Genomic DNA, 14,162 nt, shown 5'->3' with positions numbered 1-14,162 from the left:
CTATCGGACGAACGGGCGAGAGGACGGATCACACCCGATCAAGTCCGACGGTTTCTTCAAAGAACATTCCGCCCCGGCTCTTCCAAATATATATATTATTATATTATATATACGGGGAAGAGACGCTCCGATCGCGAAACTTTTGTGCCGTAGCCTCCCCAGCGGTGGCGGCGGTCCGCGCGCGTGCTCGGACGCGCGCGGCCAGGCTGATCGAAGGGCCAACGATTTTATCTCTCTCTCTTCGGAGAGGAGACTAAGATGGATGAACGAAGCGTTCGTTGAACGCAAGAATTGCAAAACGATTACCCTGAACGGTGGATCACTTGGCTCGTGGGTCGATGAAGAACGCAGCTAATTGCGCGTCAACTTGTGAACTGCAGGACACATGAACATCGACATTTCGAACGCACATTGCGGTCCACGGATACAATTCCCGGACCACGCCTGGCAGAGGGTCGTTTTAGTACCTCGAAACTGCTTGCGCCTTTGCGTGCCGGGCCACCGTGTCCGTTCGCGTAAAGGGTGTACGAGCGATCGTTGGACGTTCGCCCGAGACGAGCCATCCCGAGAGGAGGCCCCTTGGCGTCGTCTGAAATAACACCGAAGAAAAAAAAGAGTGAGAGCAGCGTACGCACACACGCAGTAAGTAAAGATAGGGAGCCTGCACGCGCGCGCCCGGAAACTGTCGAAGGAGAGAGGGAGTAGAAGACACGCGCACACACGTTGCGTTATCCCTCTCGCGGTCTCCCGGTGCGCCAGCGCGCGCTCGCGCCTCTTACGCGAGTCTTGGTGCGCGCCACCTTCCGCGCAAACGGTAGGAGAGAACCGCGGCGCGTCGTCGCCCAGGCTTACATTTCCACCTATTAGCGGCTGCGAGCCGCGCGTGGAAGAGTCGTTGTCACAAACAACACGCGTCTCCTCGCCACTCCTCTGAGTACAATGGGAAGCCGCTGTGCCGGCGCTGCCGCTCTCCCGACGCTCGCTCTCTATCTCTCTCTCACTCCTCTCTCCATCTCTCCCCGTTGAGGGAGAGAGAGAGAGGGTGGGAGTAAGTGAGAAAAGAGCCGGCGGGGGAGGCGGCGCGGCCACGGTTATCGAAAACTAATCTTTTTGATGACCTCAGAGCAGGCGAGATTACCCGCTGAATTTAAGCATATTATTAAGCGGAGGAAAAGAAACTAACTAGGATTTCCTTAGTAGCGGCGAGCGAACAGGAAAGAGCCCAGCACCGAATCCCGCTGTTCCGCCGTAGGAAAATGTGGTGTTTGAAAGGATCCGCTTATCCCGAGGTGTCGCGTCGCGTTTAAGTCCATCTTGAATGGGGCCACTTAACCGTAGAGGGTGCCAGGCCCGTAGCGACCGGTGTGCGTCTCGGGAGGATCTCTCCTTAGAGTCGGGTTGCTTGAGAGTGCAGCTCTAAGTGGGTGGTAAACTCCATCTAAGGCTAAATACGACCACGAGACCGATAGCGAACAAGTACCGTGAGGAAAAGTTGAAAAGAACTTTGAAGAGAGAGTTCAAGAGTACGTGAAACCGTTCAGGGGTAAACCTAAGAAACCCAAAAGATCGAACGGGGAGATTCATCGTCAGCGGCGCTGGCTTCGCGTCGGTGGGCGATGTCCCGCGGAGTCCTCGCGGCTCTCGCGCGGGCACGCTACCGTGCGTCGATGTTCGGCGCTCGTCGTCGTGCACTTCTCCCCAAGTAGAACGTCGCGACCCGCTGGGTGTCGGTCTACGGTACGGGTGCGGTGACTGACGCGTCGCCGGTAAAACGGCACGCGACAAACCCCCGGTCGCCCGGCCGGCTGCTCGGCGGTACGCGCAAGGTATCAGGCCGCACTATTTACGGTGCGTCGAGGCCGTCGCAAGCGCGCGCCACGGTACTCGGAGGTTACGGACTTTGCGCCGTCCCCGGTCCTGGCTCGCTGTTGGTTGAAGTACGGTTCACCTTCGACAGGCCTGTCGAACGTCCCTCTTATTCCCTTGTGGGAATCGAGGGGGATCTATACCGGTCGGCGACGCTACTGCTTTGGGTACTCTTAGGACCCGTCTTGAAACACGGACCAAGGAGTCTAACATGTACGCGAGTCATTGGGAATTGTCGCGAGACCTAAAGGCGTAATGAAAGTGAAGATCGACCCTGGCCGTCGATCGAGGGAGGATGGGCCGCGTCGCGATGCGGCCTCGCACTGCCTGGGCGTCTCGTTCTCATCGCGAGAAGAGGCGCACCCAGAGCGTACACGTTGGGACCCGAAAGATGGTGAACTATGCCTGGTCAGGACGAAGTCAGGGGAAACCCTGATGGAGGTCCGTAGCGATTCTGACGTGCAAATCGATCGTCGGAACTGGGTATAGGGGCGAAAGACTAATCGAACCATCTAGTAGCTGGTTCCCTCCGAAGTTTCCCTCAGGATAGCTGGCACTCGACCGTTCCCCACGGAACGCGAACGAGTCTCATCTAGTAAAGCGAATGATTAGAGTCCTTGGGGCCGAAACGACCTCAACCTATTCTCAAACTTTAAATGGGTGAGATCTCTGGCTTTCTTGAATTATGAAGCCACGAGTATCTCGGATCAAAGTGCCAAGTGGGCCATTTTTGGTAAGCAGAACTGGTGCTGTGGGATAAACCAAACGCAGAGTTAAGGCGCCCAACTCGATGCTCATGGGACACCATGAAAGGCGTTGGTTGCTTAAGACAGCAGGACGGTGGCCATGGAAGTCGTAATCCGCTAAGGAGTGTGTAACAACTCACCTGCCGAAGCAACTAGCCCTGAAAATGGATGGCGCTGAAGCGTCGAGTCTATACTCTGCCATCAGCGGCAAGTGGGGCGGCAACGGGAACGCCGGGCGCGTCGTGTCTTGTTGGCACGGTGTCGCAAGGTCCCTCGCGTCGTCACGAAGCACTGACGAGTAGGAGGGTCGCGACGGTGAGCGCAGAAGGGTCTGGGCGCGAGCCTGCCTGGAGCCGCCGTCGGTGCAGATCTTGGTGGTAGTAGCAAATACTCCAGCGAGGCTCTGGAGGACTGACGTGGAGAAGGGTTTCGTGTGAACAGCCGTTGCACACGAGTCAGTCGATCCTAAGCCCTAGGAGAAATCCTAAGTTAATGACGGCGTACAATATACTCGAGTGTCGAAAAAACACAGCAATAAAACAGCAGAACCGAGCGAGTCGCGAACGAACGTCGCTTTACGCGCGTTCCGTCGCCGCTGGCGAGCGACGTTTTGATGATGATGATGTATATAAAGACACACGCCCGTCGGGTGAAAGGGAATCCGGTTCCTATTCCGGAACCCGGCAGCGGAACCGCATACAATTCGGGCCCTCGTAAGGGTGTTCGTCGGGGTAACCCAAAATGACCTGGAGACGCCGTCGGGAGATCCGGGAAGAGTTTTCTTTTCTGTATAAGCGTTCGAGTTCCCTGGAAACCTCTAGCAGGGAGATTTGGAACGCGAAGAGCACCGCAGTTGCGGCGGTGTCCGGATCTTCCCCTCGGACCTTGAAAATCCAGGACAGGGCCACGTGGAGGTGTCGCGCCGGTTCGTACCCATATCCGCAGCAGGTCTCCAAGGTAAAGAGCCTCTAGTCGATAGAATAATGTAGGTAAGGGATGTCGGCAAATTGGATCCGTAACTTCGAAATAAGGATTGGCTCTGAGAAGCGGGGCGTGTCGGGCTTGGTCGGGAAGTGGGTCTGGCTGACGTGCCGGGCCTGGGCGAGTTGAACGGTCGGCGTTTTCCCGCCGGTCCCGGGTTCCGAGCTCGGTCCCGTGCCTTGGCCTCCCGCGGATCTTCCTTACTGCGAGGTTTCCGTGGCGGCGCGAGCCGTCGTGGTCGTCCTCTTCGGCCGCCATTCAACGCTCAGCTCAGAACTGGCACATATTAGGGGAATCCGACTGTCTAATTAAAACAAAGCATTGCGATGGCCCTCGCGGGTGTTGACGCAATGTGATTTCTGCCCAGTGCTCTGAATGTCAACGTGAAGAAATTCAAGCAAGCGCGGGTAAACGGCGGGAGTAACTATGACTCTCTTAAACCTTAGACCTTACGCGGCTTAACGCCGCATTCGAACTGAATGGCTTGAGCATTAATGCTAGTAAGACCGGAGTGCTAGCACTGGTAGCGTCTGGCCGAGACAAGAAGGTGAAAGTCGATCTAACACCTAACTTCACCGTGGGGGGAGCGCTGTTACCGCAGAGATCCCCAGTCGAGGTCTGGACCTATTTGGGCAGCACATATAAAGGTGCTAGGGAATACGCAAGCGTCCCTCCTCTAGCTCAATCCATCGAGCTTTTAACGAGAGCACCGCTCAAACTTCAGCAGAGGTTGCGGCTGTTCCGTGACTGTCTCCTCCCACGGTATTACCACCGGTGGGTAGTGGGATCAGTCACGTCAAAAACATTAAGAGGAGTGGACGTGCTGGTAAGAACTGCGGTTCGACGCTGGCTGCGATTGCCCCATGATGTCCCTGCTGGATACTTCCATGCGCCGATACAGAGTGGCGGGCTTGGCATGCCTTTGCTTAGAACTCTGATCCCTATTATGAAGCATAACCGACTTCGGAAGTTGTGTGTAAGCTCGATGCCTGCCGCTTCTGCCGCTGCCGAATCCACATATGTGGCTAGGCAGCTAGCCTGGTGCGAAAAGTATTTATTATGACGACCAAGCTTTCTCACTGGCTAATGAGTCTTCTTACTATCTAGGATTCTTATGCTCGATTTAAAATTAAATATTAGCTATGGTTAAAACGCGCAAAAATGCCTCGGACACAGACAACCCCGATTCTGGGTTGCCTGTGGCGGGTTTACCCGCTGTGGATTACGGAATCACCGATGACAACTTGGCTTGCAATATGGATAAAGATAATGATAAACTGATTACTATAAATGTATCGTTGAAGACGAATGTTACGCATTGTGATATTTGCCGCATTAAAAATATTTTACAAGGATTCCTAAATTTAAAAGATTCGATATATCACTACAAAGAACAGCATAATAATGTGGACATATTGTTAAAATGTAATGCGTGCTCAAAAACTTTTCCAGGTTTGAAAAACTGGAATGGTCACCGACCTAAGTGTAAAGGCCCTCATCAAATAATAGAAAGACTCTTCAAGTGCTCCGAGTGTGTGCTATCTTTTGACACAAATATGACTTTCACAACACGAAAGACACGCGCATCCAAGAACACGTAACAACAAGCGGAAAGAGGAAGTGGAAAGACCACATGGCACACCGGGAAGACGCGAATACGTATGGACGATGGACGAAACAAATATGCTGCAAAGATTAAATAAAACATACAAGGATGCACGTTTTCCTAATAAAAAGCTACAGCATTACTTCCCGGACAAAACATTGAAACAGATTAGCGACAAGAGAAGATGCTTGCACGATAGAGAGCCGCGTAATATAGTATCATCGCATGATCTGTTGCCACAAACAAGTGCGTGTGGCGACATTACTAACGTTGTAGAAAGTAGAGCACTTGAAAAGACGCCAGAACCCTCAATGTCTGAGAGCGATCAGACCCTAAGGTCTGATGAGACTTGGAGGAAGTCTATGAGTGAATTTATCAAGTCAATTACAATATCCTCAGATAGCAAGCTGGCAAATCTAGAAGTCCCCTTAAAAACACTATAGGTAAAACATAGAGAAAAACCTACCCCGGGTGTGCCAGACCCGTACCGCACATTGCTGAACAATTGCAGCCCCTGGGGGAAGTAGATAGGGACAGTTAATGTTAGAGCACGCCCTCCGAAAAGGACGCACTCCTCTTTCCTCGCCCTATCGGGCACACTCAACAAACACCATTGCTCCAATGTCTAGCGACGTTGCCCCGAGACGGGCGATGGAAAAATCCAGCAGCGCCTGAAGGATCTTATGCGCAGGATGGACAGTTTAGCCGCGCCTTAAGCCCACCTTCCTTCCCAGGGCCCAGACCGCTGGTCTACACGCTTGCAGACGACGCAGAGACCCCTTTTCGCTTATAGACGCGCTCACGGGGAACCACGGGGAGACCTGTCCATTGTATCCCGACCCGGATACACGCCCTGACCCTGTTATGGGCGGAAGTTAAGGAAGGAAACTGGATAGGGATAAGATGGGGGTGAAGGAAATGATTTGGAAGCCATTGGATAAGGGTTTTTGGAAAACTTATCTACCTGCCTATATTTCCTTCTAACTTAAAATAACGCGACGCGAAGATCATTCGAGAATGCGGCATACCCGAGAAGATTACGGGACCGCCCTCTCATAACTGAAGACTTCGACTTTTTCAGCTGAATGATCTTTTCCCTACACCTTTTTCTCTTTAACGTTCTACGATTCGAATCCCTTTAGCCAAAGGGACTCGCAACAAAAACCAGCGAATGCCGCGTAGGCCTCTGAGATCGACACTAAGAAGTGCGCCGTCTCCGGCCATCGCCATTCGCTTTGCGGAACCATATCGCGTAGAGCCTCTCTCTGCGCATCGAAGAGTGGACAGTCCAACAAGAAGTGTTGCACCGTGTCTGTTCCACTCCCACATATGCACGCGTCACTGTCCACGAGATTGAGCGATTTGAGGCGTGCTCGGAAATCTCCGTGTCCAGTGAGGACCTGCGTGCTCCAATAATTTGTTTCCAGGGACGGTGTAGCCATTCTACGGCGTACATCCCCGAAAAAGGCGAACGTGGTACGACCCTTGCTGGAAGAAGCCCATTTGGTCTGCCACATGTTCGTCGCTTCTTCCCTAATTACAGCGAAAGCGTTATTTTTCCCTATTTCGGCGGAGATTTCTATATTCCCGATCTTGGCGTTTTTCCCTATTCTAATTTGATAACGCGCGATATTTTCTTTTAATAATATGTTGACTGGCATCGCTCCCGCGACGACACAAAGCGATTCCCACGATGCCGTGCGATATGCGCCGGTAGTCGAAATGAGGATCCGGCGCTGCAAGGCTTTTAAAATCCTAACGTCACTCTCCGTACACAGGTCTGCCCACCCCGCGGCCGCATAAGCCACCGTCGGTGCGAACACTCCCCGTAAATTGCGGATAGTGCCCTAAATCTTAGGCCCCAATTGGCTCTCGCTAACGCACCTAGCTTTTGGAAGAGTATCCCGAGTTTGTTTTTCAAATATTGGCAATGCGTTCTAACTTTAAGGAATTTATCTATATAAACGTCAAGATATTTGACGGTCTGTTTAAACCCTATCTTCGTGCTTTTAATTTTTATTATAGGCGGGCTACTTTCGAGAGTCGCGATCTTTTTATTGTTTCTACGCTTCCTATCCGGACGTGCTCCTCCCCGTCTGCCTATATGGTTCCTATTTATCGCGGCGCTTTTCAATATTATAGCTTCAGTCTTGCGTTCGGAGATCTGAAGCTTCGCGGACTCGCACCAATTTACGATCGCGTTGACCACCCGTTGGCCTTCAGATTCAATTTCGTTTCGCGAATCCCCGTTTATAACGACGACGAGACAATCCGCGTACGCGGCAAACCGATTTTCGACCAAGCCTTCTAGGAGCCGCAAAAGGCCTTCGAACATGAGGTTCCAACAAGTTGGACCGAGGTCGGAACCTTGTGGACACCCCCTCGCGGCCCGCTTGGACACCGCTGTAGCACCGAACGCGATTTTTACTGTTCGATTTCCGAAATAACTCCGGAGGACTTCGAAGACGTTCCGCGGGCAATTCCGTTCTTTTAAACTAGCTAGTACAAGAGGCCACTAGACGTTGTCAAAAGCCCCGGAGATGTCGAAGAGAAGCGCGACGGCGTATCTCTTTTCAGAGGCAGAAACCATACGCCGCAAGTCCACAACAGCATCCTCCGTCAACCTTCCGGGCATAAAACCGAACTGTCGATCGGAGACCCTACCCGGTGCCAGTGACGCGTCCATGAGGCGGGTTTTGAGAAGTTTCTCGAAAAGTTTTCCTACTACGGAGAGGAGACAGATGGGTCTATAGGATTTCGGATCCTTCTCGTCCTTGTCCTCACACTTCAGAAGGACTCGAAGCGAGCCCTCCTTCCAGATTGAGGGAAAGACGTCTCACTGAAGGCATCCGTTAAATAATCTAAGAAACTGACCGGGAATTATCCTACAAGCGGCTTTCAAACCCGCAACCTCAATAAGGTCCATTCCTTATTATTTTTAAAAGTCTTCACCGCTACAGCCATTTCTGCCGCCGTGAAGAATAAGGTGTGGACCGTGTCGGGGGAAACCTTCGAAGCGAGACGAATTTCACGTTGTTCGAACGTGTCATCCTGTTTCCGGTCATCCGGAGTGTGCACGTCTAGGAGGTAGCCGGTGGTCTCCTCTAAAGTCTTCGTGGAATATTCGTCACACCGGAGTGTGCTGAGCACCCCCTCAACTTCGAGTTTTCTCGCCTGGACTTTATAAACGAATCCCCAGGGCTCCGAGTTACAGTGCGATGTGACAAACTTCCGCCAGCTCGCAAGCTTCGCCTTCCTCAGCTCTCTGCCGTATTTCCGCAAAGAAGAGCGGTATTCCAACTTCAGAGAAAGGTAAGTGGGCTTGTCCCGCCCTCTCTGGAGTGCACGCCCTTTTCCTACTCCCTTTTTGAGTATAGTTAATTCGACCGTCCACCACGGGTTGGACTTCCTAAATCGTCTTTTTCTTGGCATCGACGCGGAACAGGCTTCGGTGAGTACCGCTGCCAACGTCTCCGCCATCTCATCTACTCTATTCGCGGAACAGACATCTAGGACCTCCAGTCTCGATCTTGAAAGATCAGTCAAGCTCTCGGAGAACCGCTCCCAATCAGCCCGACGAGTGTCAAACCTCATGTTCGCGGCACCCCGATCTCCACCTGACCCTTTTGGCACACTCAATCTGATGTCGATTGCGTTGTGGTCGCTGGTCGTTCAGTCGGGCCTCACCTTCCAATCATTGATGAATTTGTTCATGGAGGACGTCAAGGTGACATCGATGAAAGATGAACCTCTTGCCGTCCAAAAAGTGGGTCCCTGTCCGACATCATTCACCACGTTTACTCCATATGCTCGGATGAGGTTTTCAAATTTCGCACCTCTTTCGTCTGTCTCTTGGAGACCCCAGAGTGACGACCGAGCATTGGGGTCTACTGCCACTAACAATCTCTTCCCCCTCAGCGAATGAAGCACCACTTCGAAGTGTCTGAGGTATTTCTCTATCTCGTCGCTGTACTGGAAGTAGCACGATGCGACGTAGAAAGAAAAATTGGAAGCCTGCACTTCCACACAGACGCAAAGTGTCGTGCTAAGCTGCGAGACAAACACCATTTGGAATTGAGGGTTACAGACTACCACTGCAGCCCAGGGGCGTTCTGAGCATACAGCAGCTACCCTCATATTCTTCCCTAAGCCAACGAAGACGTGGCTCTTGCCATGCTTCTTGACGTGCAACTCCTGCAATAACAGGACGTCAAGTCGCTTTTCGGCAACAAGCTGACGCAACTCACCCGTAACTACAGCTGAACGTTTCATGTTCAGCTGCAGTATCGTCACTCCCGTGGACTCAATTGAGGAAAAGGGGACGCTACTTGCCGGAGCTTGTTGCTGCGGCTGCGAAGAAGAACCCGGATCACATACACTATGGGGTTCTAATTGGGAAACATTCGCGTATCTAATCTTATTTTCTACCGCGGGGTTTTTCGCGAAACTATTCGCGGAACTAATCGCGGGTCTAATCGCGGATACTAATCTTGTGCTAGGTTCCCTATTCCTAATTTCTTCTTCCCGGTCGATGATTGCCGGTGAAGACCTTATTAAGCTGTACCTACTATCGCATCGCGTTAATAAAACTCGAACGGCGCGAAGGCCGCAACCTTGAAGCTGTGCGCAAAGTCGTTTTACGTCGCGGAATCGCTCGGACACAGCTTGGTGAGGCGCTCTCGAGCAAGCGGAGGCCGTCTCCAAACGCGCGCACGAGCGTACTCGCGACTCGACGACAGGCACGTCCCTTGCCTCCCTAATAGCAGCCGCACCTGGCGGGAAGCGATCTGCCAGGCGGGCACTCCTCCTCACCAAAAGTTTTTTTAAAAAATTGTTCATGATCATTTTTCGTCCCACGAGTACGGTGGAAAAGAAGTCGAGCAGCGCAGAGCCACAATTACGCCGCCAAGCCTAAATACAACGGAGGGACAGCAGGTACCCCGAAGTGGTGCACCGCTAGCGACCGCGATTTTTCCGTCTTCGCGGCCATTCAGACTATCGGCACGATCCTTGACCTTAGTCTTAAGACGGGCGCCATTAGGAGGAAACGCCTACCTATCTATCTACTTATAATGCGTCGATTTCCCTACCACAACAGACGAGTTGGAAACAAACGACCGGGCGATAATAATGGAAAACGACAATGGATGGAAGCCTGAAAAGAGAAAATTATTAGTAACCCCCGGTTCCGTCGCCGCTGGGTCTGAGATCTCAGAAGCGCAGGGCCCGGTGGGTGAGTACAACAGCCCCTGTCTCTTTCCACTGTACTGAGGCACAACAGAGACAAACGGATGGGGATGGGCTGCCGGGAGATTGGATGTAGAGGGGATAGGAAAGCTGAGTACGGAAACGTGACCCTAGCCACTGCAGGCTCCTCACTTCTTAAAAGTGCGTTGCCCACATGGCCACAGACACGTCCCACCAACGCATCTAGGTGCGCTCGCTACATAAGAGCCATTTGGTCAATCTGACCGACTCGTAGCTATGCTGTATTAAAGGATTGGTAAAAGCGACAGAGTAGACAGATCAATGAAAGTGTTAGTAACGAAGTTGTTAGTGAGAGTTGTTAATTGAAGTGGAGTAAAGAAAGAAAGAATAGGGAGAGAAAAAGGAGATAGAAAAGCAGAACGTGTGTGTGTGTGTGTTGCTACGTAAGAGCCATTTGGTCAGCAGTGCTGACACCGACTCGTAGCGTTACATGCTGTGTAATGAAATAAAAAAATGGAATAATAAAGGAAGAAAAAGAGAAAAAAAAGGAAAAAAGAGAGTGTAAGAGTGTGTGTGTGTTGCTACATTAGAGCCATTCGGCCAGCAGAGCTGGCACCGACTCGTAGCGTTGCATGCTGCTGTTTTATGAAGAGTGAGACATAAGAGAAGAAACTGGAGAAAAAGAAAGCAAGAAGAGAAGACGAGAAGACGTATCGTTAGTTTTAGTTTTAGTTTTAGTTTTAGTTTTAGTTTTAGTTTTAGTAAAGAGAAAGTACAAGAGGAAGGAAGAGAAGAGAAAAGAGTATAGTGATAGAAAAGCGATAGCAAAAGCGATAGTACGAAGAGGAGTGAAAAAGGGGTTCAGGTGAGAGCTTTTAGCTCAGGAGGGAAAGAGAGTAGAGTGACGAAAAAGAGAAAGAAGAGTGATGAGTGTTAGTAGTGTTAGTAAGTATTGTTAAAGAGGGGTGATAAAGAGAGAGAGATAGGGGTGGCTTTCCTAAAGGTATGGGGAGACCTGAAAAGAAAAGAAAAGATTAGTAACCACCGGTTCCGTCGCCGCTGGGCCGAAGACCTCAGAAGCGCAGGGCCCGTTGGGCGAGTATTGACAACCCCTGTTCCTCTCTACTGCACCGAAGAACAATAGAGACGAACGGATGGAGATGGGCTGCCGGGAAGTGCGGGAGGTGTGTGAGAGGGATGACAGGAATGACGCTGTCACTTGAGAGCCATTCGATTAGTATCAGATTTCAACCACGACAATCCCGGACACCGAGATCGGCTCAGAACATCACCCGCGCGGGCCGGGATCCGGTGGATCAATCCGGATCACCAGCACCGGCGCAAGGATCAGTAGAGAGCGTCACCCGGACGTCCATCAGAAGGTCATAGTATCACTGATGCCGGCTCATGACTGTGCGGAAAAGGGGGGAAACTTCGCTGTGACATCACTCAGCCGACACCTACCGAATCTTACTTTCCAAAGTAGGTGGCGTTTTCAGGAGTACCACGAGAAGGTGTATGCACAACTTGAACGTGAGAGGCTAGAGGTCCTAACTAGAGGACTGATATCGCTACGCGATTTCGCATCGCATAGCGATTCGCATCACGTTCCAACCCCGACTCTCAGACCCCGAGATCGACTCAGAACATCACCCGCGCGGGCTGGGATCCAACGGACCCGTGGATCACCAGCACCGGCGCAAGGGTCAGTAAAGAGCGTCACCCGGATGTCCTTAGGAGAGCCACGGTAACTCCCAGTATATAGGGACAGTGGGAATCTCGTTAATCCATTCATGCGCGTCACTAATTAGATGACGAGGCATTTGGCTAGTTAACTAATTTATTTTCCATGATACAATATATAAATTGATTACATCTAATACATTATAATATGTACAACGTAATCTATTGCATGGATACAATACAAAAGAAGAAAAGAATTCGATTACGGTGGTCCCCAACCAGACATCATCATGTTTGCACGCCCCCGACGTGTCTCCGTGGTTTGATTAAACCTCGCGAAGTTCATAAAGGACCCTTTGAGCACCCTCGTCGTGACTCCTCTCATCACCACCTTGGAGATGCCTAGCGATGTTAGGGCATCCGCAGACTCGCGCGCCCACACGCCACGCCAAGACAGAGTCGCCGTCGTCACGTCCAAATTCCGCAATGGCACCTGCAACAGATTGCTAATGCGCGCCATCAAATCGGAATTGTCCGCGTAATAGCGACGCTTCCTGTGGTGTCCCTCCGTTAGTGGTCTGGCACCCGAAATGACCTGCACATCTATTACATGACCACGCTCGCCTTTGGAGGCCAGGATATCGGGCTTGCGGACTCCCTCCCGCGTGCGAAAGACGTGCTCTCGCCGGACATTATAGCCACCATGCTGCAACTCACCAGCCAAAGTCGAGGCAACCGCATCGTGACGCATGATCCTTCCTCCATGGGTCCTAAAGCACTGCTGTACAATATGCGCTGCCGTCTCCTGGACTCCACAACCAGCCCGACAGGAAACATCCTCTCTCAATCGTCTGGGACCCCTCGTAGTTCTGATCCTTGCAGGCAGCGCGTTGATCCATACCTTAATGTACTGCAGCTAATCCGAGGATGGAATGTGGACCATGCAGTCGTCCAGCCAACTCGTAGATGCTGAGACATTCTTCGCCTCCCGCAACTCGAAGCCGTCAACCATTGCATGGAATTCAGCAGGCCAATCCTCCTCACGCCCTCTCGAAAGCCCACGCCAGCGCCGCTTTTTGTCGGCCCAGGCACTTGACCCAGCCACACGAGCCGTCTCGTATTGCGACGTTTTAAGTCGCTCCAATCGTGCCAACGTCATCCGTGGTACCGCTGTCTCGAACGACAGAATTCCCAGACCGCCCTGCTTCATTGGAGAGTGGAAGAACGCTCTGGGGACATCATCCGGAAGACGGAGCCAACGACGCACCGCTGCACGGATCTGTCTATCCAACTTGCGCAAGAGGCCATAGGATGTGCGTCCCAATACCAGGCCATGAATATATCTGGGAGCTAAATACGTCCTGAGGATTTTCAGCCTTTGCTGAGGCTTCAGCGGGGCACATGTAATCCTGTCCAACAACGGCAGCATCTCGACCTCTTGAGCCACCGGTCCAGACTCGCCAAACCGGACGCCTAAGTAACGTACCGTCTGGACAACACCCAACTGAGGCACCGCACGACCGCCAGCAGCAAACTGTGGATCAGTAAGGACCTTGATCCTCTTTGTTCTCCCCGAAGGGACGAGCGAGAACGCAGCACACTTAGCAGGAGCCAACTCCAACCCAAACGCCAGCAACGCCCCCATCACCTTCTCCAGGGACAGCTGAGCACCCTCCCTCGTCGCTCCGATGAGAACCAGATCGTCAGCAAAGGCGAGAGCATTCACTTTATGACCATTGAAGTCAAAACCGACCTGTTCGGGAACCTCTGCAAGAATCTCGTTCATAATGAGGTTAAATATTAACGGAGAGAGAGGGTCACCCTGCCTGACACCCCTCCCAGGAAGCAGTTCCTCCGAAAACACCCTGTTTACCTCCAGTCTAACGGCAGCCGCCCGGTAAAGCGCGGAGAGATACTCCACCATCTCATGAGGTATACCATGCTTATATAGAACGTGTCTGATGGCATCATGACTCACGGTGTCAAAGGCCTTCCGCACATCCAAAGTAATGACGTGGATCTGCTCGCGATTGGTACGCGCATCAAACAATAGCGCCGAAAGCACCGCCACA

At 52.0% G+C, this 14,162-nt stretch overlaps 1 non-coding gene and 1 pseudogene across 1 annotated transcript; one reads left to right on the top strand and one right to left on the bottom strand.

Annotated features, from left to right (window-relative positions):
- The first annotated feature begins 303 nt into the window (after nucleotides 1-303).
- Nucleotides 304-458, top strand: LOC138943839 (5.8S ribosomal RNA). The gene has a single exon (XR_011448556.1). It is a non-coding gene; the product is annotated as a 5.8S ribosomal RNA (ribosomal RNA).
- A 2,822-nt stretch (nucleotides 459-3,280) lies between these two features.
- Nucleotides 3,281-3,851, bottom strand: LOC138943837 (uncharacterized; annotated as a pseudogene).
- Between the last annotated feature and the right edge of the window lie 10,311 nt (nucleotides 3,852-14,162).

Source organism: Polyergus mexicanus, unplaced genomic scaffold (assembly GCF_030449975.1).
Source record: "Polyergus mexicanus isolate NDT 795.1 unplaced genomic scaffold, iyPolMexi1.0 SCAF_46, whole genome shotgun sequence".
NCBI classification, from domain to species: domain Eukaryota; kingdom Metazoa; phylum Arthropoda; class Insecta; order Hymenoptera; family Formicidae; genus Polyergus; species Polyergus mexicanus.
This window is presented reverse-complemented; position numbering and strand designations above follow the sequence as displayed.